This window comes from Micromys minutus, assembly GCF_963924665.1.
Source record: "Micromys minutus genome assembly, chromosome: 3".
NCBI lineage: Eukaryota > Metazoa > Chordata > Mammalia > Rodentia > Muridae > Micromys > Micromys minutus.
In genome coordinates this window covers 18,952,373-18,977,398 of record NC_137972.1, presented here as the reverse complement: position 1 = coordinate 18,977,398, position 25,026 = coordinate 18,952,373, and the positions used below count along the sequence as shown (strand labels likewise).

At 53.6% G+C, this 25,026-nt stretch overlaps 1 protein-coding gene across 4 annotated transcripts in view; it reads right to left on the bottom strand.

Annotated features, from left to right (window-relative positions):
• Nucleotides 1-25,026, bottom strand: part of TSPAN9 (tetraspanin 9) — a 177,996-nt gene that overhangs the window by 6,731 nt on the left and 146,239 nt on the right. The window lies entirely within an intron of this gene.

Sequence of the window (25,026 nt, the reverse complement as noted above, 5' to 3'; positions counted from 1 at the left end):
GGCCCGCACCGTTCCATGGCTCTGTTCAGCTGACACTCTCTGCCCACCCCACTCCCACCCCACTCCACGGAAGTGTGCCGAGTGTGTAGAGCCAGTCCATCGGTCAGCCAGTGTGTATGAGTACCTACAACACAGAGATCTGTGCCCGAAAAGCTACAGTCACATTAGAGACCTGCCTTCCAGGGGTCTCTGTTCTAGCTGAACAGGAGCCATAAAAGGGAAGCATCTACCAGTATACAGTGGCGCCAAATAACGGCTGCAAGTGTTTAGAAGAGGCAATCACTATCCCGGTGAGAGACAGCAGCTGGAGGGAGCAATCACCAAAGGATAGGTGGCCGTGAGACGGGCCTGAGGTAGAAGACAAAGATTTTCCACACAGAGTGAAGGGGGGAGGGTAGACTTGAGAGTCACCGGTGTTGGCCTTCCACTCAGCTTTGCCTGCCCTGGCTTTGTGATCTAAACACTCCAGGGGTGCGGAGCGCTTTCTGTGGTCCTGGCTGTCAATGTGACCACATCAAAAATTACCTAAATCTCAAGAGGCTGGGTACGGCTGTGGGGCATTTTTCTTTGCTGAATTATCTGAGGTGGAAAGGCTTTCCCTGAATCCAGATCTTTGGAGGTGGGAAGATGAACCTTAAATCTGGGCCATGTCTTCTGGCGGCAGCCTAGACACCTATACAAGGACAACGAAGAAGGAGGCGCTTGCTCTTTGTCTGCTTGCCCTCACTATGACTGGCCGGTCCACGCCTTCGCTGATATTACAGCCTGTTTCTTCTGGATTCTGGTATCTACTAAAGAGCAGTCAGCCTCATGGAGGAGATGGGCATTGTTGAAAAGGCTGGACCAGAGTCTGTAAATGACCCTAGTAAATCCCACTTTGGCAATGGTGGTGCATGCCTTTAATCACAGCACTTGTAAGGCAGAAGAGGGCAGAGCTTGGTGAGATCGAGACCAGCCTGGTCCACAGAGTGAGGTCCAGGACAGCCAGAGCTGTGCCCAGTGAGAACAGCAGATACATCCACAGACAAGAAATTCTACCCTCAGACACTTGGGGTGAGGGGAAGGGGTATGAGCTTCCAGGAGCTGCATTTCCTTCGCTCATACTGCCTCACTATACAGACTCAAACCAGGCACATGCTTACCAAATGCCAGGGCCAGGAGGAAGTAGTGAACAGCCCTGGCAAACGCCCTGCCTAGATGGGAAGGAGAGCCTTATGATCACACATATACATGACCAACGCAAGCACAGCAATCACAAATCAATGAGACAACAGAGGGTGTCCATTATAAAGAGGCACGATGTTTCTGAAAAGGATACATCGAGTGAAGAGGCCTCGAGTCAGGACCTTGCCTGTCCGCCAAGGAGGGACAAACCTTTATGTGGCTGCCACAGAATGACCGCAGTGGCATGCGGTAGATAGCAGATAAAAGTGGGAACGCAGCCAGGGGACAGACAGAGCAGGACCTTGAAGGTAGGAGGCCGTGGGTGTTCTGCCCCAGGGCTGAGTTTGACAAGAGCTAACAGATGCTTCTGACAGGCATCATGGCTGCTAATCCCAAAAGAGGCCACTGAGGGCAAAAGGAAGCCAGCACACGCAGGGACTCCTGCAAGGACTCGGGGAGAGCTGCACACACATCAGATGAATATGCAGGAGCAATGAGACGTGGGCCCATGGTAGGCAGGCGGTGTTGAAAGTGAGCTGGGTTTGAGGACTGAAGAGAATTCTGATAAATGAGAAAACAGAATGGCCTAGACTACACACACACACACACACACACACACACACACACACACAAACAATTTCTACGCCACAGATAATTCTAGGAGCTGTAGGGGACCAGACGTAGGTCACATAATGGCTTCTCCACCAGAGCAGCCTCAAGTGAAACCATGTGGAGGTTCCTAGGACTTTGGTCCTTACAGGCCCTGAGCCACTGTATCACCTCAAAGCCTTGTAAGGAATGGACGCTCGCCAGTGCCCTCTGTGACCACTAGGTGGCGCTCCAGTCTGGTTCAAAAGCTTGTTGGGTTGGCTTGTGATGCCCTAAACTTGCATCCAGCCTGGCACCCAGACTTTCTTCAATCCCGTCAGTTTCTGAGCTGCCGTCTCAATTTTTCTTTCATTAATCATACCCTGGAAAATTCATGATTTTGAACCAAAGATTTATAGCTCTATAAATCGGATCCTGAAATGAGTAACGGAATGCCCTCCAGGGCAGGTACTCCTTTGGGATGCAGGAGCCTGGCCTGGGGACTCCTGGGGCTCTAAGATGCCCCCAGCATCCTGCTGCTGCAGGCCTCTAGGGTGCCTATGTTAAGGCAGAGCCTTCTCTATCCTGCTCATCAGGAGCAGGTCTGTTGGGTTCCCTCTATTCTGGGGGAGCTCCAGTGGTATCTAGGAGTGTGTCCATGGGAAACCTCAGCAGTTCAGAGCCCCCCAGGGCCATGTTTCTCTCAAGTGGTTCTCTGACTTCACACCCCATGAGCCTGGACCCCCAAACTCATGCCTCATCTTACTTCCCACCTGAGGTCCAGGCAGTCCCAGCATAGGGGAACCTGGGCCTGACTCCTGGACAGCCTCCTTCCAAAGCCCCCACATATCCATTCCCATCCCCACCAGGTCCCTTTCCTCGAGTGGGTCTGTGTACCCTGAATATTCTGTAGCTCTTCGAGGCCAGATCCTCTTTAAACTGTTGCTTGAATCCAGGACCTCTGCTCTGTTGGCTTCTAGCCCTGATCTAGCAGAGCTTCAGGAATTCTGCCTATGCCCCATCCCTCAAGCCCCCTCCCTCAAGCCCCCTCCCCGCCGCTGCCACCCTTCCCCCCCCCCAGACCAGTGGACCTCAGGTAAGAGAGTTCTGCTTACTGGGGTCACCTGGAGTCACAACTGAAACGGGACAGCAGAGGGGCAATGCTTTGGGCATGTAGAGAGCACAGAGGCCAGGGACACAGTTAAACAAGCCACAATGCTCAACGTAAGCTCCCACAAGGCACTATTTAGCCCAATACCAAAGAGGCTGAAAACCCTGTCTTGAGCCCCCTCCCCAAGCCAGGTGACAGTTAATTCCTTGAGAACACTGCCACTAGGGAGAGCACTCCCCTCTCCCGCATGACCCTGAGAAAGATGGCACAGACATTCTGGGTGGCTTCAAGCTAGATCAGAAGCTGGCCATAGCTCACATCTAGTAGATGTCTGTGGGCAAAAGAGAGGAGGTAACCACAGACACAGGTTTACTATGGGGTTGGGGAACAAAGCCTGTCCCAAGCAACAGGGGACATGAAGACAGGACACCAGATCTAAAGTCAGAGAACCAGGGCCAGGCTGAGGCAGGAGGGGGGCAGGGAGCCACCCCTGGTGGGCACCATTCAGGAAGCATAAGGCCTTGGTGGCCCAGCCAAAGCCGGGTGCCAGAGAGCTTAGTAAGTGGCATTCGAGAAAATTCCCTTCTAAAACCAGAGGGTTGTCTCAGCTGGAATGACCGAGCGGCCATAGAACCCGAGACTGAAGAATCTCGGGCGAGGCAAAGTGACTCAGGAGTATTGGGATCCAGCCACTGTAAGCACCAACCAAGGGGGCCTCTTCAGCTCCTTCTGTGGTCCATGCCTGGCTGGAACCTGTCTCTAAGCAAGAGCAAGGTAAAGAGGTTCCTAAGTTCCAAGCTTCCTCTGTAGCTCACTCATTTCAGGGCTGCAGAGAAACCGACAATCAGAAGCTGATAAGACAAACCCCTAACCGGATTCTGCACCCAGCCCATCAAGGCTGAGACTTAGGGAAGTTCTGTTCCGGAAACATCTTCATGGTCGGGAATGGTACCCCAGCCTTGTCCATGCATTGCCGCTATCTGAACCTTACCCTGGCCCTGCAAAATGAAAGGTGCAGGTTCCACAGAGGAGATGAGCCCATCTGCCTGTCTCGGGCTTCCTCATCTCCTAGGAACTCACCCAGCACATGTCTAGCAGGTAAACTGAGGCCCCAGAAGTAATGTGGACACACCAAGCTAGTCCTGAAACCATATTCCCCACACTGTAGCCACAGACTAACTGGCCCTGTCTCATCTTCAGATATGTTCATGCTGATTGATCAGGTTAACACACATTTCTGCCTCCAGGTAGGACATCCCGTTTCTCCTTGGCCTGGGGAGTCTATTCCCATCTAATCAGACTCCATTTCACCTCCACCATCTAACCTTTCACAAGGGAAAATGTGGGCCCTCCCAGGGTAGACTGATCTAGGGCATGTCTCTGTCTCTCTGTCTCTCTCTCTCTGTCTGTCTCTCTCTCTCTCTCTCTCTCACACACACACACACACACACACACACACACACACACACCTCCTTTTGAGGACCAGATTCATGGTCTCCCATTGTCCAAAAAAAAAAAAAAGCTCCTTATATACCCTGTCCTCTCCACTCCCTGAAGCTCCAGTGCCCCCTCAGCGACTCCTGATGTGGTTGAGGTGTGCTTGCCTGCCGCAGCCTAGCACAGCCCTGCACATCACTGGCCTTTTCCGTCCCGCTACTCCTTACACTGAAGAGAGCTGCCCCAGATGGGCTCTGGGCGTTGATTCCAGCACTGGCCCTACACCATCCCCAGGCCTTCTCAACATCTCTCGGCCAGCAGGAGACATTAGAACACAAGGGCTCCGTTTTCCCAGAGCCCAGGACATAATGGCATTTAATAAATCAGCAGATACGGCAGATAAGAGAGACAACCGTAATGATTTTAATTGCACCACCTGACCACTGGCTCCTTTAAGAGCCTGCCTGGCCCCCAAAGATGCCAACCTGCTCAGAACTTTGCGGGGGAGCACGGAGGAACCGTCGGGGTGGGAGAGCAGCCACTACTTTGTATTGCAAGCGGCCCTCTTCCCTCCCTCCAAGGGCTCTGCAGTTCATTCATTCTCATAGCCATAAAGGGAGACAGACGGGCTGCTGAGGAGGGGAGCCGTGGAGCACGTTTCCAATGCTATACCCAGGGAAAAGAAAGGACAAAGTCAGAGACTTCTGCCAAAGTCACCCAGCCAGCAGGAGGATGGTGGCTGTAGAGATTTGCTAGGGCCGGAGGGGAGGAGAGGCGCCATGAACATCCCCCCCCACCCCCATCTAAGCGTTTGCCTGCAGTATGCATTCTAGTCCCTTCCATCTAACTCCAGGGAAGGAGTCTATTAACTTAGATCCTGCTTCCCTGTGGCTAACACACATCAGTCCTCATTTCCGAGAAGCTCACCAGGAACGAGTGTGACAGGCCTTTAAATATTTGAACATGTGTACTTAGCGACGCTCTCTCCCAAGTCTCCTCCTGGCCTAGGAAAGGGCTTTTACATCCTTCACCTCTGAGTCACCCTCTGCTGCTCATCTGTCTCACACTGAAAGTCACTCCAACTGGAGGGAACCAGCAGAGACAGATACCTCTCCCACCAACACCCCCCCCCCCAACACTCGGAGCTCAGCACTTCTCAGAGCCCAGTGTGAGCGCCATTGGTTTGACTGGTGGCCTTGCCAGACAGACCTCCTGTTGAGTGTGTGCAGAATTTCAAACCGAATAGAACTGTTTCTTGGTCATTCTTCACTGGATGCTGCTTTCCTCACAAGCCTCCAATTCCCTCACAGCTCCATTTCACATTCCCCAGCTTATGGATGACAGAGCGATCACACCCACATTTCTAAGCCTAATTTCCCTCCAAATAAACATTGCACAAAGCACCTGCGACCTACAACCCAGTTACATCTTGATGAATCCAGCCTGGGCTGGTTCTCTACAAAGTTAAGAATATTGTGCTTGGTGTGTGTGTGTGTGTGTGTGTGTGTGTGTCTTCACACACCTTGTCACCTCTTCCCTGATTTCCCCACAACCCCCTCCCCCCAAGCACAGAGTGAGCGCTGCCACGTTTCAGTGTCGCCGTGGGGGTGGGGCAAAACCATGTCAAGGACAATCCTGCAAGGCCCGAGCACGTCATCTGTCACTCTTCTGTGCATTAAGGGTCTAGGTGGAGACAAAACCCAGTCGCTCCCTCCCACCAGTGGCACTAAAGGCTTGCTGTCCTCTCGTCCCTCGGAGGATCATGGCTGCCTGTGTTGGAGTATGACTCATCTGATGGGACTTTGGGGTCTGGCTCTCTGCTTGCTCTTTCCATGGGGTTGGGATGACTCGAGGGTGACCCAGTGTGAACAGGAGAATCTCGATCTGTCCTGGGCTTCAAAGCCCACAAAAGGGTGCATCAAGATGTTGGTCCTACACAGCAAGGGACAAGGACGACTTGCCACCTACCCTGTGCTGTCCCAATGCAGCCCTTAAACTTAGGCTCGAGAAAAGGCCACCTGCATGGGGTGGCTGCTCTGCAGCACAGTCTTCCCAGGCCCATCAGCTTTCTCAGAAGCTAGTGTCTCCCCACCTGTTGAAATGGCCTTTAGTGTTTTGTGTGGCCAGACACTAAGTGGGGGGGTGCCACACCTGCCCCTCCCCCAAAGGTTCTTGTGCCCTGAAACCACAAAGCTTGAGGAACGCACCCCGCCCCCCAAGACCACAAGATGACATGTGGCTGGGATGCCAGAGGGCCCCAGGTGACACAGAGCACCTGCCAGCCTCGTATAGGAAGAGTGATCACTCAACAGTCCATAAACATTGATTGCTCTGCCGCCCTTCCCCCGGGAGCGCACTCTGGAAGAAGTGCGCTCTCGTCCCAATCAGGAGACTTCTGGGCCAAGAGCTCTTCCTAGCCTGGTAGTCACCAGCCACAAATGAGATGGGACTCGGGCTGACTCCATGTTCCCGGACTTTCACCAATCCAACCAGTTTCAGCTGGTTCTTGGCAGCAGGGATCAGGGTCTGGGTCCCCAGACTGAAAGCTTCAGTATTAGTCCCTAGACAAACAGGCACATAACTGCTCCTTGGACTCTCCCTGCAGTTTTGAATACACAGGAGATCACAGGCTAACACAGATGGGGCAGGTCCAGGAAAAAGTCCCAAGGGGAATGCTGACAATCCAGTCATGACCTCCAGGTCTCTGCCTCCTGAACCAGTGCACTGGATTAGAATGGTCCTTTGGTAGAAGGGGAGGGAAACTTCGTGACCTCTGAATATGCCAACTCCCCATGTTCAGCAGGAAACAACATGGTGCCTCAGGACACCCCAAATCCAGTAACCTGCCTGGCCATGGACCTGGTGCTAGGCTAGAGCTTCATGCTGAGGTAGGCTCAGGGGACAGCGGCTCTCACCAGCACCCATCTGTACCCTGGGGCCACAGATACCCACACCTTTACAACAGGGAAGATCTGAGGATATAGCCTGGAGCTACCCAAGGTCGCCTTGAAGTGGGTGGCCCTGAGGACTCCAGACCTTGCCAGAGCTTCTGAGGCCTAGGGAGAACACATTGAGATAGCAACATCTTTGCTGTTCCCATGTTTGTTCCGTGGTATGCAATGGGGGCAAAAGGCACTCGTGACAACATCAGTGCCCGGAGCCATTGCTGAGTATGTCAGGGAGGGCGGTGTAAGAATTACATGGTAGCTGGTGGTCACACATTTCACCTTGGGAGGAAGCAGGGCCACTGGCAGACAAACCTCAGGACCAGAGATCAAGGGGTGGTAAGGTAGTAAGTCCTGGCAGGCCACTTAAGCCTTTCGATATTTCTCTACTCACAGAGCAAGAAGCACTTCCCAGAGCGTTGGACATTGCAGGGATGAGCAGACTGGCACCTTCTGTGTGCCTGGAGCTCCTTAGAATATAAATACTGCACAAGGTACTGGGCTATTCAAACTTTTTGAAAGTGTGGGAGTTGGGGACAGGACAAGGGACTGTGAATTCATATCACGCACTATGGCAGAGCTCAGTTTATCTGTGGTTCATCCACCTCCCGCCCCCACAAGGCCAGGGCCTGCTCTCCTGCAAAGTTTGCCCCACCTCCAGACATGGGAAAAAGCCACATGGTGACAGTACTTCGCCACTTCGTCCCACTACCTCTGTCACAGGGGAGACCATTTCATAAAGACAAGAGTGTGGATCTTTGGCCACCCAAGTCAAGGGAGTGACATTGTGACTACACAAAGAGAAACCAGCAAACCAGTGGCTGGTGTTCACCCTCGGCTCTGTCCCTCAACCGAGACCGCGTGCAGTCTGCTTTAGTCCTTTAGCCTGTGATCTGTCTTCTTGAGGGATCAGAGGCCCGCAGTCTGCCTGAACTGCCAACCAGAGCTGCACCCGCCCACACCAGGAGGATGGCATTTCTGACATGCTTTGGGGGAACATGGCCAGTTAGGCTTGGGTCTCTGCCAGAGATGGTCTCCGCACCAACGTAAGTGCTCACCCGAGATCCCTCTCAACTAGTGCCAAGAGCCCAACCCACTGTGGGTCACCCTCTGCCCTCCAAGATGCACATGGGCACCCTTGCTGCAAGCTGATAGTCCCCAGAGCCACTTTCCCACTCCATCTCTGCCACATCCTTGCACAGACCATGGTCAAGCACCCAGGAGGCTACTGAGCATCAACCCCATCTGAGCATCTTGTCTCTGCTGCCCCACCCACTCTTCCCAACTCAGAGGCATGGATGATGGACCAAGGGCACAGAGAAGCCAAATCGCAAAGCAACCTACATGGCCAGCTATCGAACACCACACCTTACACTCAGCTTTCCACTGGCTTCTCAAAGGAGTAAGGAGTGTCCCTTGTACACGGACCTGTTTTAGGAAGGAAGGCTAGCCATGGTGCCTTGTATTAGCAAGCCCTGTGGCCTGAAGGTACACTCTCCTAGTCCCACGTGGGACAACTCAGCCAAGAAGCCAAACCCTGCCTAGGACAAAGTAGTGCTACAGGTGTGGCTCAGTGCAAGAAAGAAGAGCTGATGTTGGGGACACGGCGGTGACAGAAGGATGGAGTGACAACACCCACAATGAAGCCAGTGCTGATCAAATCTTCACGCCCAGTTAGGAGCTGGATCCTAGCCCTTTCCACAGGAGCCACCGGAAGTAGCCACTAATATCGCCACAACTCTGTAAGTCACGAGAGTAAGAATCTGAGTACCCTGTTTCTACTTGCACATGAGTTGGTGGGAGGCTGGGTTGCCAATGCAACCAGTCATTTTCCCAATCTTATCACTGTACCCAAGTGTGTCTCTGATAGACCTAAGAATCCCAAACCTTATTTTATTCCGATGTTTCAACAACTTCTCACTCAGTATGAGTTGGTAGAAGTGGGAATGGTGTGTTAGGCAGCATGGAGAACCAGGACACAGACCAGGGTGGGAAACACTGGCAGGGTGCCGTGGCAGGACTCCCAGACCAGGAGCTGTGACCCAGGCAGTTTTAGGAGCAATGGAGGGGCTAAGGAAGGTGGAGGTGGGGACACTTGTCAGGGCCCCAGTCTGGGAAGACCATGGACAAGATGGACACACATTGGGTGGAGGTGGTGTGTAATTCATCCCAGATGATCCTACCCTTTGCTGATTGTGTGTCATAGTCCTAACTGTCCTGTGAGACAAGCAGAAAGGAATAAAACACACCAGTGTACAGTTCTTTTTCACCCTCCTCTGTCTCGGAACAGAAACCAACAGCGAGTGCCCTGGGCCATTTGTTTTGCAGAGAGCACTTTCATACACCCTATCTTGACAGGTGCAGAGCTGCTATCCCCTTTTATAGATGAGGACAGTGGAGCTCATTGGCACCCAGCCTTTATCTACATGGTGACCACGGGTGATGGATGGGGTGAACAGGGACACTGTGATTACCCACAAGGACATAGAGTTTCAGTGAGAGGCAAACGAGCAACTTCCAGAAAGGAGCAATAAGGAAAGCCTGCTAGTTACCCACCCACCAGTGCCCTTGGCTAGCCAGGTCCCCCACAGGTATATGAACCAAGCCCAACCCTGAGAGCCTCCAAGCCAACTAGTCCTGGGGGCGAGACTATAACGCATAGGATACCACTGGCCAGAGACTAGTAGTGCGGGTCAGGAAGGCTAGAGGCTGTGTTCAAATTCACATTTACCAGCTGGGGGGCTTCTCTGACTACGCACATCTTAAATGGGAATTAACGTTTACGTGCCACCCAGAGCTGTCATCGGATTTAAATTAGATTCATGAAAATAAACTTCCTAGCACGGCGCCTTGTATACGGCTATAAAGGAGAGCCATTACTAGTATTTATGGCCTGCAGTCAGCATCCACCCAGGTGATGGAGGCAGGCAGAACAGCCGAGGCCAGGAACGAGGGGCTGGAAGGCAGAGCAGTCCTGTCTGCTGGTCCTGTGTTGCTCTGCTCTAGTGCCGGTTGGCCTGACAGTTTCCCAGAACTGGCCTCCCAGAGCTGCCTTGTCACCCCAGGTGGACCATGAAGTATGCATCACTGAGATGTGCTTTCCTATGGCCGTCCTCGGGGTCCCCAGCCACCCATCTACAGGAGGCCGCTTGCTTTCCCGATTTGCAGTGTGCTTTCTTTTGGCAAGGAGCTGCTGCCGTCTGTGCTCTGGACCGTAAAACAAGTTTTCATCAATAAATTAAGATAAGCGGAAAGCCTGCTCAAGAGGAGGCGGGCTAGGGCGGGCGGGCAGGCGGGCTCCAAGTCATTCTGTGACCCAGAAGGGGCTGAAGTGAATCCCAAAGCCAGACTCCGGTTTTCCACTTGAAGTTTTTCCCTCTTCCTGGATCTCACATGCCCTAACTTAACCAGGCTTCTCAGAGAAGGGGAGCCCGGGGAGCTATCATGTGTACCTCTGGCTTGTTCCACCCTCACAAGGACAGGTAAAGGCCGGTGGAGGGAAGATGCGGAGTCCCTGTGCTCAACAACCTAAGCCACCCAGACTCTTGCCAAGTTACTGGCACAATAAATGCTCCCAAGATAAAAATGTTCCCAGAGTCTGGCTTCCACACTGTGAGCCTGGGATCCCTACACAACGCCCCCATGTCTCTGCCTCCAGTCTTGCCGGCTCCCTGTCCCCTCCACTGCAGTGGTTCTCACGATGGGACCACTCACGGGGCCTCTTCAGCCCAGGTGAGGGCTGACCTTTGACCCTGCTGTGCTCTGCCTACGGATGAGTGCGCAGGGTGGGAGTCCCTGTCTGCTCCACCCCCAGCACTGAGAGGCTCCTTCTGACAGCAGATAAACTTAGTGTGGGTGTGCAGGTGAGGAAGAGAGGGAGGGAGGGAGGGAGGGAGGGAGGGAGGGAACAGCACAGCCAGACAAGCTTGCTGCTCAGCAGTGGGCACCTCCTCATCCGATACCCTGCTACACAAGCTCTTTCAGCCCCTGATGCCCCAACTGAGTTACAGCATATGGCAGGAGAAGGGCCATCTGCCTGTCCACCACCACACAGGGAGAGGTGCGTGCCTCTCATATGCTTACGGTTTAAAAGGCAGGTGGACCTGGGGCTAATGCCAGGGAAGTGCTGAGCTCTGACTGGACACTAGTCATCAGCTGTGTGACCCGGGGGTGATCGAAGGGACTCATACGAGCAATGCCCAAATCCACTGCCAGCCCAAGATTCTGTGTCTTTCCTTCTGTCAGCTACATGGGACAAGAGAAAAGATGCCGTCAGCCCGGCCTGTAGCTTGAGTGAGCAGATTGAGGCACTAGGGCTAGGTGACCCGGTGACATGGCCATGAGCTTCTTGTACAAGAATGGCTCCACTGTCCTCAGGGAAGGGACTAGTAAGGAAAGGATGACTGCAGACTGAGCCAGGCCGAGCCTGCAACGGCAGTTATCCCAATGCCCCGGAGAACTGACATCAAGACAAAGATCCCCTGGCTGAGATGACAGAGGTCTAGAGGGATGCCGAGTTCCGGCCTCATGGTCAAGACTGGAGGCCGATTACTGCCCTGCCTCGGGCACCAGCCACGGGAGCACATATACACTGGCAATGCTCCAAGCCACAGTGACATTAAATCAAGACAGCTAATTATACCCCGACCTGGATATTAATCACATCGATTACTTCTGAGGCCAGGGCAGCGCCCAGTGACGTGGGATCCTGGATCAAGTACAGGCAGAGGCAGGGGCCTGGTCGTAAAAGTGGATTCCAACAGCCTCATTTTCACCTGCCCCAAGTGTGGATGCTCACTTCTACCAAGGCCTGGGATGGGGGACGAGGTCCCATTAGAAAGTGTGGGAGTGGGGGTGGGGTGGCCTAACTGAGCTGGCAGGAGGAGCCGAGGGCAAAGTTCAAGGAACTGAACTGAAACGTATTGACACTAGTGAAAAGAAACAATTACCTCGCATTTTCATATGAGATCCAAGGAATACATTTGCTCTGGGGGTTTTGCTTATTCAACAAAAAGAGAGCGTGCGTGCGTGCGTGAGTATGTGTGTGTGTGTGTGTGTGTGTGTGTGTGTGTGCGCGCGCGCGCGCGCAGTCGGGAGAGGGGAGGCCAGGGCGGAATGCAGACGCTTGCACTTTGGGTTTCCCTGAAGCTCTCCACAGGGTGTTTGTGGAGATCCAGGCAGATGCAGAAGTCAGAGGAAGCTAACATTGGGAGTGGAGGGATCCACGGCGCTGTCTGCAGGGTACCCACAAACTAACGGGAAGATACCTTCAAATGAACAGGGAGACATACCGATCCCATCCACGTGGTGGCTTCGCATCTCTGGAAGTAGACACTGCTTTTTTAAAACGAGCTTTTTTTCTTTTTTCTTGGAGATAGAACCGTCAAGGTTCCTGGCACCAGCTGCTCTGGGGAGCTAGAGCCTGGCTTCACTCCAAGGAAGAAAAGCCAAAGGCTGAGGCGACTATAGTCTGTCCTCTCTGCACAGAACAGGCCATCGAGACCCAGAAAGCTGCGGCAACATGGAAGGTCAGAGCAAGCAGGGCCACTTCTCTGGTGAGGGTCCAGTCGTGTAAGGCACTGTCCTGTGGTCCTGTGGGCACTGGAAACCAGGACTTTGCCACCTGCAGCAGGTGTGTGTCCTCTAGGCTTCTCAGGAGGACGGCAAGCCAGTTTCACCAGAAGGCTGTCATACTGCCTGGGAATCAGAAGGCCCAGACTTCTTGCTTGCAAATGGCCGTCACTGTACCACAAGCACCCTGTTTATGGTCTTCTGAATCAGGCACGGCCACTCTCGCTTCCAAAATCATGCTTTCCATCAGACGTGATGGGTTGCACATGCCAGAATGCCCTGGGGACCCGAGGTAGAAGGATGGCCACAAGTTTGAGGGCAGCCTGGGCTATACACACACACACACACACACACACACACACACACACACGTGTATATTGTCTTATAAAAGTCAAAACAAACAGAAACGTGCTTTTCCCCCACTCTATCTTTGATATGTGTTGCTCCATCTGCTGTATTTCAGAAAGCCTGGGCCTGGGGCCAGGGGTGAATAAATGTTCAACTAGGGACTCAACACCTGGGCGCTGAACTCTAGCTACACCCTGAACTGACGAAACTCCGGAGCTGAGAGGTTCAAGAGTCTTCAACTCTAAGGTGGGGTCAGAATGCTCTCCTTCCAAAATGCACATGGTACTTCCGCAGAAGGCGACCGTGAAGGCCACAAGTGCACACCTACTGCTCTTAAACAGGAGCGCGAAACAGACACTCAATGTTCTTGACTGTCACTCTCCAAAATCCTCAGGTCGCATCCCCAGAAATCTCCTTATCCTCTTGCTCTGCCTGGCTTCCAGTCTTCTCCTTCTCTGCTGAACCCGAGATGTCCCAGTCAGTCACTCAGCTTCCTCATGGTCCCGATGTTCTGCTTTGGGAATGCCACGCCCCATTTCAGAACCCCGGAGACTCCTGCAGCTTATGAGGTGTGGCCTGAGCCCCTTAGCGTCGGATCTGTTTACAACCACAACCAGCAGTTAACTATTCGGTTTGAGCCTCCCTCACAGTCCTCTGTGAAGGCAGACATTTTCTGACTCAGTTTCCTTGATTCCCCACCCACCACCAGCCTGCTCAGCAGGATGTGACCTCTACTGCCTGCCCATGTGCTGAAGACAATCTGAGCTTTCCTCTCAGCACCCACAGGTTTGTGTGTTTGCCACAGTATTTGTCCAAGCCAGCCACGCAGGCGGCCCGTGTTCTTGCTCATCCTGAACCTCCAGCAAGAGCCACCTTGCCCTGCGTCAGCTGCAGGAGCTATTTTTCAGGTTGAGCCATGTTTGCACAAGAAGAAAACTTCTAGAGCTTGGGGCTCTGCGTGGTACAACTTGTGCCCAGCTTTGGTACCGTCAAGGGCCCTGAGGATCTAGCAGGCCCCTCTACATAGGCGTCCTGTCCCTCATTCATAAATCACCTTGCTTTCTTCCCAGCCACTGGTTAAGCATGCACTATGATGGGAAGTGTGCCCTGAAGCAGTGCCTTGGCCTCACAGAATCTCAGTTCGGCCTGGTGACCTCCAGGTAGAAGCCGGGCAGCGTGTCTCCCTGCAGCAGACTCCCAGCACATCCTGGCTTCCTTGTTTCTCACAGGCAGCTTACACCTGACCAGGATCACAGCACTGATTCACAGCTGGAGTCACAGTGACTGCTCCCTGTATCCCACAAGGGCAGCAGCGAGACCTGTGGGCACTGACCCTAACACCCACCTCCAGCTGCCATGGCTCTGATGACAGTGCCCACAAAATGCAAGTGTGGGGGACAAGTGTGGTACCCACAGGAGCACTGCTGGAGGCACTCGGGACCTGTAACAGGTGGGGAATCAAGCATGAAGCCAACCATAAAGGGGTATGCCCTCGAAAGCAACAGTGGGACCCCAGGTCTTTCTCTCTCTGCTTCCTGGCTTGTGGACAGTTTGTCCCAGCACACGCTGCCTGTCACTACCACTGGTGCCCTCGCCAGAAGCCTGAGGCTAAGTCCTGGTTTTAGACTTGAACCTCTTAAACCCCTTAAACCTTTCTCTGTATGAGGTGGTTACCCCACGTATTCTGTTGTAGCAACACAAAAGCTGACTCACACCACCCATTCGCCCTCTCCACCTCCACCACAGCCACTGCCCCTACTTTGAACCCCATGATCACTTCCTGTCTTCCCAGCTGCCACCCTGGGCCCTCTGGAGCCCGTTCCCAGGAGTGGCCAGGTGGTCCTGGCTTGAATTTCTGCAGCGGTTCTTCCCACGGCCTGCACAGCCTGGATTCTGCCTTCCTCGTCTCCCCATCTTTGTTCTTCTTGATGGTCCATTAGGTCTGACGCGCAGCACATTCTTTTGCATTTTGGTGTTTCTCTAGTCCAGAATATTCCTCCTTGGGCGGCCACATGGCTGGCTCACTCCTGCTCTGTGAGTTTTCCTTGCATCTGCCCCGTCTGTCTGTTGACTGTTGTCTGTCTGCCCTACAAAATGTGAGTCCTGTGGGAGATGAGAGCTCTGGCTGGTTCCTTGCATATCTCCAGGGTGTTGCATTGGGCAAAGCACATGGAAAAGGCTTAATAAACATCTGGAAGGGAGGAAGGAGGTACAGGAAAGAGAGAGGAGTGCAGGACTTGGAAGTCTCTCTTTCTGAGAACTTTTCTCTACAGTGGTATTTAACGCAAGTGGACCAGATTTGTAAAGTCCCTTCCAGCTCCCCGGGATGGCAGTGGGGAAAATGCTGCAGGACCTGAGAAGCCCAACTTAAAAAACTAAGTCAAAGTGATAGGTGTCCATGGGCTCAGGTGAATTAAAACCCCTGGTCTGGCTGTGCAACCTTGGGAAAATGGCTTAACCTCTCTGTGACTTAATTCCTCATTTACATGGAGATGAGAGAACGGAACTAACAGGGTGCGGTGTGAACAACCATGACAGCACGCCTTTCTCCAAAGGCTGCTGGGAGCACTGAGGACTCTGCACACCAACCAGCTCCCCTCTGGCTCTGCAGGTGTTGGGCTGCCTGGTCACATCATGCCAGGTCTGGGCTGGAGGCAAGAGATAGTGACTGGAGCCTAGTATGCTACCGGGGGATTCAGGATCAGTGCATCCCGATGTCTGCGGGTGGGGGGAGCCACCGAGGGAAACGTGGCCCCAGGGAGGGCGTGTCACACTGCCTTGGTTCTGGGCTTATTCCAAGCTCTTCCCAGCCTTTATGGGATGGTAAATGGAAGAAGAAAAATAATGTCACCAGTGACATCACCTGACACCTTGGAATCAAGTGCCAAACAGCAGCTACGAAGCCAGAGTTGTGGGGGGGGGGGGGCAGGACACCGAGCTCTTACGACTGTTCCCTACCATGGTCTAGTCCTGCCCTCTGTATGTGAATGGAGAAATTCTGGGCCCCGGTGTCTCTTCCATGAGCTGATGGCTTTATCTCCCAGCCAACCCCATGTAGTTCACACCTCGCTCCAAAAAAAATGAAGAGGAAGCATTTCCACACTTCCCAGCACATGCCAGGCCTTGGCTCCTGCGATGCACCCATCCTGCAGGGTCAGCAAGTTGCTTGGCCTTCGGGAACATCTTGCACAAAGGAACGGGGGAGGTGACGTGAGTCGCCCCATCTCAGGAATGTGCAGTAGAAGCCCTTTGCCTCAACTCTCTAAGGTTTCTATGCTCACAGGAAGCAGTTAGGATGAGCCATGCCAGGCAGGAGGAAGGGTACAGGCAGTAGGCTCATGGAGCCGTGCTGAGATGTCAGCAGGAAGGGTGACAGGGGCGGCAGAGGAGGTCTGGCTTGAACAGGAGAGCTCTTTGGGCATAATTTATCCCTGCAGTGTCTCCCTGGGTTTCAGCTAGTTGAGTTTATAATGGAACGAGCAGGCGCTGTTGTTCTTGGAAGCCTCGGTGCAGTAATGAGGGACTGCGTGCTGCAGGGAGACGCAGCCATAAAGTGCAGGACTGCCCATCAGGACTGTGACACTGCAGTGCACGGGGACCGGGCTCCGAGAAAGCCAGAGTGTGGCCTATAAACCCCACATGTGGAGTAAGAGCCTGCACTGAGGGTGGATGCAGGAGGGGGGGTGTTGGAGAAAACCAGCCCCCAGGATGCAGAAGGGAAGGGAGCGGAGAACTGCTGTGGTACTGCTTGAGGCTCATGGCGAGTGCACAGGTCTCGGGAGGTTGGTGGGGAGGCACTGCCCACTGTGGGCTAGGAAACCTGACAGGGCATAGTGGCTCCCATCTACCCTGGACTGCCAGGCTGGTTGAGAGGGGTCCTGAGTCCTTGGGGCTGCAGGTGGCCTGACAGGAGAGCTTCGGAAGGCAGGCCCCTTACCCTCCTTCGCTCTGGCCCTCAGTGAGAGGGCTCTCTGATCAGCTCTCTCTGGAGAAAGCCCCAACTCTCTTCTGCTCCAGAGCTGTCCCCAGCAGTTCTCTCCGAAGCGTCTGCTTGTCAGACTTTTCCAGGACCAGTCCTGAAGTGGACTCATGAGGGCCTCTGCTCTTTCAGGCCATGCCAAGCTCCTGACTTGTCTTTCTACAGTCCCACCCAATCCCACCCCCACTCCCTCCCAAGAGTTAACCCAGCCTCTAACGTTGAGATGAGGGCGCTGCTGGAAGCTTATCTGACCTCCTGAAGGGATTAGCACTCAGCTCACAAAATGCCAATCTGCCAAGGAGGCCGACTTTAACGGTCCCTCGCTGTCCAGCTCCAACCAGGGCACTACCAAAATCGACAATTACGCCATAGGCAGCTCTCACGGTGGCCTGTCATCTGCTATTAATACACTCCCTTACCCCACCCCCGCCTTTCTGGGGGAACCAGTCACACCACCCAGAGGGCCCTGCTCAGCACCAGGACTGTATGGTGTGGCCTTGACTTCAGGGACTCCACCACTCAAGTCTTGTGGAGCGTGGCTTCCCCAGGGCCGATGTGAGAGTCATTCAGTAGGTCCTTTCCTCAAAACTCCAAACCTCTACGAACAAAGTTCAGCCCCTACAGTGGGCCTTAAGACAGGGTTCTCCCCCACCCTCTCCAGTTCCCTTCTTTCCCTCTTTTTCATGTGTTCCTTACTTCGCTTGGCTTCTAACTGCCAAGTCGGAAGACATGCAGGACAAAGGACGGTGAGAGGGGACGCTGGGATTAAGGAGACAAGTCTAGTCCTGTGGCAGAGGTGCCACCTCAAAGGAGCTGGCTGGCCAACAGCTCACAGCCTACCTGCTGAGGCAGACACTGCAGTTCACAGAAAGCTGTAAGCACACCTCTGGGAGCTTCCTAGAGCACACACTCCTCAGGTTCATCTCAGCTCCCACCTGGCCCATCTGTTCCCTCTAGAGACTATTCTAGACTATTCTAGACTATTCTAGACACCACAAGACCTTTTGGTCTGAAGACTCTTCAGTCTTCTACCATTGAAAGAAGAGAAGCCCATGGGTAGGTTCTCTGAAGCAAAGGCTCTATAAGCAGCTCTCAATGGTCATATTCTCTGTGGGTGGCCCAGGGACGATCTCACAAACATGGTGGCAGAAGCCTGAGTGGGGAGCGGGCGCTAGAGAAAAGTTTAATAATAGCACTGAGCCGGACGCAGCCCGTTTCCTTTTTCAGTTGTTCTGATCGGCTGCTCCTGTTACTCGATGTGGCTGTGGGCAGGGCAAGTCAGCTGCTGGGGAGATTCAAACCCAGGTCACCCTGGGTGCCATGTCTCCTTAGGCCACCTTTGCAAAGGGTCCGTGAGCCACAGTCAGATGAGGCCTGTACACAGCTCCCTGGGTCCGCCTGACACCGCCTCTATAAAAAGCCTCATGCTGGTGAGACACAGCCAGGCCGGAAGCCCCAAGGTTGACTGTCCCTGAACTAGCAGCCCTCCAGCCCAGCCAGATGCCTTGCTTTCCATTGTCTCTCCTGACTGCTATTTTGGGCTCTGGGGGACAGAGGGGCTCTAAGAGGAGCCCCCATAGGTCGGCATCAGGGCAGCTCTCTGGCCGGCCGCTCCCCCATCTTGGAAACCAATATATAATTTGCACGGCGGTTGACACGGTGTGCATGGAACATGCATACCATGCAGTGGGTGGGTCTAGACTAGAGAAGCTCCACACGAAGATATATGGTGCCTGTCTGTCACCCGTGGACACAAACAGACATGGCAAAGGAAGTCTCTGGTGTTGCCCTCAACATCATCACCAAGTTCTAGGAAGCAAGTGTAGGAGAAGCATTTGAAGTCACACCTGATGCCTGGGACATAGCGCGCTCTGTGTGTGTGTGTGTGTGTGTCTGTATGTGTGTGTGTATGTGTGTGTGTGTCTGTCTGTCTGTCTCAGGCACTGCCACTGTCACCACTAGAAGGGACAAGACTAAACCCAGAACCTTAGTCCTTTGAGTGGAGGGATGTATTGAGCTGTGCCTATGGGCTCGGGATGGCTCAGACGGCTCCTCCGGGGTGGTGCTGGACATCAGTGCTCGGCTCTTTGCCCGCTTGCAGACTCTCTTCCTTCTCTGCATCTCTGCTTGGGTTCCAGGACCAGAGTGTGAGGATGGAAGGACAAGAAGCAAGGGTGCTTAAGGATGGGGAGAGCAGCTGGGGTCAGGAGACAGGGCAGGTCAGGGCTGAGATGAAGGGAAGTGCTCAGTGCTTTGGGCCAGTGTGACAGTCTGCCTTCTGCAGAGAAGGGCACCTACGCTTCCATTACTATCTAACTTTATCCGTCTTCCCAGAAGGGCAAATGTCACCCCATGAACCAGTAGGGCTGGGATTTGCTCCTACCTTTAGACTCTTATTCTGATTCCTTTACTTCCCTGAACATATCAGACTTCCCAGAGCTGTCCCTACACAGTTGGAAACTCTAAAAGTCCCATAGATACCAGGGAGTCTCACCAGAGGACCCACCGCTGGACGCACGGTGTTAGAAACACCGCCCTTGAGAACTGAACTCTTTCGGCTTTTCTTCCCGAATGAATACCCGTGGCCAGCACCATTAGCATCCCATCTCCAAAAACAGGTCCTGGAGGGAGTGATGGGGAACGGTGAGGAGGTGTGCTCTCCCACCCTGGGCCCTCTTGGGCTTCCAGGTAGCCTCTCTGAGCTGTGGCATCAATGCAGGTACCATGCCACACGGCCTTCAGCGGGCTTCGACTTCCTACACTGTGACCACGGAGGGCATCTCCACCATCTACTCAGATTAAGAGGCCTGTGAGGAGTTCATGAGCTCAGATCCAGAGTCTAAAGCTACAGGCAACTCTGTCTCATGAGTCACCGCCATTACTTTGTTCACTGACCCAGCAGGCGCTTGTCAGCAACAGAATGCCCTCCATTCCCGTGTCTCTAGCCTCCTTTGACTGATTTTCTTGGAGGCTGCTGGTTGAGCCATCCTGAGGTCACACGGCACCTCTGGAAGGCAGAACAGGCCAGTGAGCCTGTTTCTAGACAATCCACATACACGCTTGTGTGCCTGCATTATACACCATGGGACCAAACCAGCTCTCTAAAACTCCAGTTCTTGCCATGAAAGTCTGAAATCCTTTTCGATCATCCTAAAATAGCCCCTTCTCTCATACTTGACCCTCCTCCTCTTAGAGGGGAAAAACATGGTCCTAGCAGCCCTCTTAGCCCAGGGAGGGTCCTGGCTTGGGCCTGAGAAGTACCTCTCTCTGCTTCTTTCAGTCTAAAATAGGCCACACGGCAGCCTGCCAAAATCCTACACTCTTGCCAAACAAGAGGGTTGTATTTCTGGCTGCACATCTAGAAATGCTGGACTAGAGAGGCTTCCCAGACCAACAGCTGACTCCGGCTGTGATGATAAGCCCATCCTGGGTTTGGCCGGAGCCCTGAGTGTGTACAGTAGGAGGAGCTGTGTCCCTGTCCTGGAGTGCAGGGCAGCTATATAAGGACAACCATATAAGGCCATGAGACTAGGGGGGAGCCCAGGGGGCTGGGGTTTCTCCTGGCCCCAGCAGAAGCTCACAGTGAGCACCTGCCACGGATAAACATTCCTGCCTGCTTGCCATTCCTCAGCCTGGAATGGGCTTCCCTTTCTTGCTGCCACCACATACCCTCTAACGCGGTACGGTGCCTCACCTGCTCCAAAAGCCTAGCCAGCAGCCTCACCCTCTCCAGTCACACCAGCCCTAGAGGGCACAGGGATACCAGTGCCCACAGGAACCATGTGGGAACCTGAGTGGCAGGCCTGAAAACATGGAGTTATGGCAAGGAACAAGAGAGGCAGGCTTGTATGTGTGTGTTTGAGTAGCGGAGGCTAGAGAGCTACCTTGTGCATCTTCCTTGATTGCATCCCACTTTAGTTTTTGAAGCAGGGTCTCTCGGAAGCTGGAGGTCACGGATCTGGCTAGGCTGGCTGGTTCTGTCCCAGCCTCCTCAGCGCTTGGATGGAAACACAAAGTGCCTCGCTATACTTTGCACACAGGGGCTGGGCAGCAGGGCTCAGGTTCTCATGCTTGTGTGGCAAGGACTACACTTACTGACCCATCGGCCTCTCAGGCTGGTTTTTTAGGTGTGTGAAAGGGGCAGCAGTTTGCAGAGGCTGTGCATCCTCCGTAAAGCCCAGAGGACAGAGCAGGGACCAGGCGATAAAACCTAAGAGGCAAGAAATGACTTAACTTCTCTTGCCCAGAGACCAGAGCAAATCCACAAGTTATCGGAGTAAGGAAGAGGTCCTGCCGTTAGGGGTCTAAGGAAAGCCCAGGGCTCTCTTTCTGGGCAGGAGCTATCCACCGAGGCTACTCTGGCCCCAGTCACCTCTTGCCCTGAATTTCTGTGTTCTACCATAGGTTCCCACGCTCACCCTCAACTGTACTTTGAGACTAGGTGTGGTGCTGACTGGCCACCCAGTATTCCTGGGGTAAATGCAAAAAAAAAATCACTGCCCTGCATCTCCATCTTTTTAGCTAATGTCCTCTGCAACTGAAGAACCTCCTTCAGATCCCTATTAACACCAACAAGGGACCAGTGGCTATCTCAGGAGAACAGCATTGTCGGTGATTTTAATTTACACCGATGTATCCCCCTCAGTTCTCCTTAGTATTATCTAGTGACTTATACGCTGGATTCATATTCAGAAGTGAACATTATTTGTTTTTAAAGCACCAACTTCCTCCCAGGGCAGTGCACACACACCTATGACCCCAGCACTTGCAAAACTAAGGCAGCAGAGTCTTGAATTCAAGTCCAGCTTGGGCTAGGTAGAGAGACCTTGTCTCAAAGGTCCCTAATAAGAAAGGAATAAAAGCAAAGAACGGAAAGAGCCAACATCCTATTCTTTATGTCAAGTCTGCCTGCCCATCGTTGGTCAAGATCAGTCGCTCACCATCAGCTTGTCCCCTCTTCTTTCTGACACCCAAAGACCCTCACACAGAGCATTTTTCTCATCTCTATCCCGGAGCTCTGGAAGCTACCCCAGGCACAGGTATATTCTGGTTCTGTACCTAGATCTAAGATGACCTCCAAAGCCCAGAGGTAGATGAGGTTAGCAGAGAAGAGAGAAGTTCAAGTGTGAACAGCAGACCCTGCTTTCTCCACCCAAGTCCTCCCAGGCCCAGGCCCCTTCTCCTGGGCAGCTCACGATGCACCATCATCCACCTAGGCGTTCCCCACACCTGCAAGGCTACAAGAGTCACGGAAGGCTAAGAGTCAAGTTTCACATACCTCAGGGGCTATGTCACGCCACCAGGAAAGAGCTCCGAGTCACAGATATGGTCCCAGAGCCACCCTCCTAGGACAGTGTATGTGACTGCCAACAATCTGGCCTCAGCGTGGGCAAGCTGGCCCGGGTGGCAGAGCAGAGATGAGACAGAGCTCCCAGCTGCGCTAATCAGAGGGCACAGTCTTAGATGCAGAGCACATAAAGCGATAAGGGAGGAGGACAGAGGCCCTCAGTTCTGGGGGCTCTGACAGGAACGGGGGATCATTTCCTGGAGGAAACATACCAGACACCCTCAAGGAAAGTGTAAAAGTGAGGCTCAAGGGTGACCCTACTGTGGTAGGAGACTGGATCAAAGTGTGTACAACCATGTACAATGAGAAGGGCCACACGGCCCCGCCTAACAGATCTCAAATTAGAACCTCAGGCATCTCACGAAGCCAGTGGATACCACCTGAGCACAAGCAAAAGGGCAAGCTGGCTGTCTGTGAAGACAAGGGACTTGTCACTATGCTGGTGGCCCAGGCTCTATGAAGGGAATGTGGACACACCTATGATGGGAGATCCAGCAGATGGCCCTTTCCCACCCTGCTCAGTTTACAGGTCACCAGGGCTCAGGGAGGTGCTCAGAGCTTGTGTGGCAAGTTGAGGACAAGTCATATCCCGCCTCTCTCCTCACCCCTCCACCTCGGCTAGGCTGGGACCCAACGTTCCTTGCTCCACTGCTAGAACACAAGTGCTTTGAGAAAAAGAAAACTGGAAACTATTTCTCTCCTGTAGCAGGGGGGTCAATGGCCCCTTGGAGGGTGGAGCCCCAGGACTGCTCTGAGGACATCCTTCCTGGCCCCTGCACTTCCCTTGGCCAAGGCCTGGGAGGCGGAAATGAACTTGGCGTCTTCCAGATGACTCTACCAACTGGCGGGTGCAAGAGCCGTGCTTTGGTCCAGGTGTCTGTTTGCTTGCTCGCCTGGCTGTCCGAGGATGATCCAATCAGAGTGGTGCAGAGTTTCGGAAGCAGACGCTGCTAGCAGGAAGGAAAGGCACAGGACCTACTGGGGATGGAGGGGGATGGGGTAGTCCCTGGGAACTCAGTCAGTGTCTTCATCTCTTCATCCCAGGATCTCTTAGCATCTCCACAAAAGTCACTCTACAGCATGCAAACCCATTGTTCCCAAAGCTTCTTCTAAGGAGCAGTGTGCCCTTTGGAAGCCAGGGATACCCAGAATGGAGAAACCAAGGTGCTAAGTAGAAATGAGAGTTTGATGCCACAGTAGTACAGGCCTTCATGCTACAGGGCCAGGCTGGGCTCGCTGCCCTCTGAAGGCTCCTGTCTGGTGGGAAGAAGGTCCTGTTGGTACAAATCGAGTAGATGGCTGGCTTCCCTCCTGTGCTGCTGGCATCCGTAGGACCTGGTTCCTGCTGGCCCTTTCTCCTCATCATTTGGCTTTCAAAGCATGACTAAAGAGACTATCAACCACATGGGGGCTGCTGGGGGGCTCGCCATCTGGAGGGCCCCGCTGCCACCGATGTTCCCTGTCTGCCTGCAGCACAGGGTCTGGTGGGGTGGTGAGAGGGACTTGCCAGCACTCCTCCCAAAGCAGACACTGCCTGGTGGCTTCTGAGAAGGGACAGCCATGCCAACAGCTGCCTCTCCGCTCCTGGGATCTGTCTACCCTGTGCCATCTGGGAAAGGCTAGAACCCAAGAGCACGCTGTGACCTGGCCTCCTACAAGCTAGATGGACAGGCAGAAGGTAAAGCGCTCAGCATCCCAGCTCCTGAAGTATCTGGAGTCTTGGAGGGAACGGCGAGAAGCTGTTCAGACTATGAAGGGAAAGCCAGTTTACTCACCTTTGTGGCTAACAGCCTCTTGAGGAAGGGAAAGAGAGTCTGAGTCAAGAAGATGAAGCCACAAAGACATTAACATTAAACTGCCTCAAGTGAGCATCTGTTACCTCAGAGGGCACTATTTGGGGTCAACTGTCCCCAATAGAGCATGCTGCTGAAACTGACACCCAGGGGTCCCCAGCAGGCAAGTGTCCCAGTGTCTGGTCCAGAAGAAGCTTGTGACTGTGGGTCAAGGCTGGGTCTGGAAGCCTTAGCTTTCTAGAGGGAAGAACTACACAGGGTACAGGAGACAGATGAGCCCTGGGGTGGTTAAGTAAAGGTTCCACAGTCCCTAAGTTTTCTCAGAGGCAGTAGGTTAGAGCTCCATCACACCCCTGCCTAACATGGACTATCAGGCCAGGGTCTCTAACTGCCTGACAGCCTAATCCTGTGAGACAGGAAATCAGTGAGGCCCCCAGTGTCCTCCTTAGCCTCACTAAACAAAGCCAGCCCACAGAGTGGGTGCTGGGGGGGCAGTTCAGCAGGGGCCTAATGTCTGGCTGTTCCCTGCTGGCTGCTCTCCCTAGGCAATCTTCCCCGTCTGTGATCTGGTCCAGCACTAAGATGCTTTAGCCAACAACACTATCTCCACAGCTCAGTCATGGCTCAACCCATATATGTGGGTGAGGGGCCAGGGTAACTCTCAGGGAAGAACACGGCCCTGAGTCACACAGCTGCCACAACAGCCAATGCTCGTGAAAACGGTCTCTGTGGCTCTGAGTCTC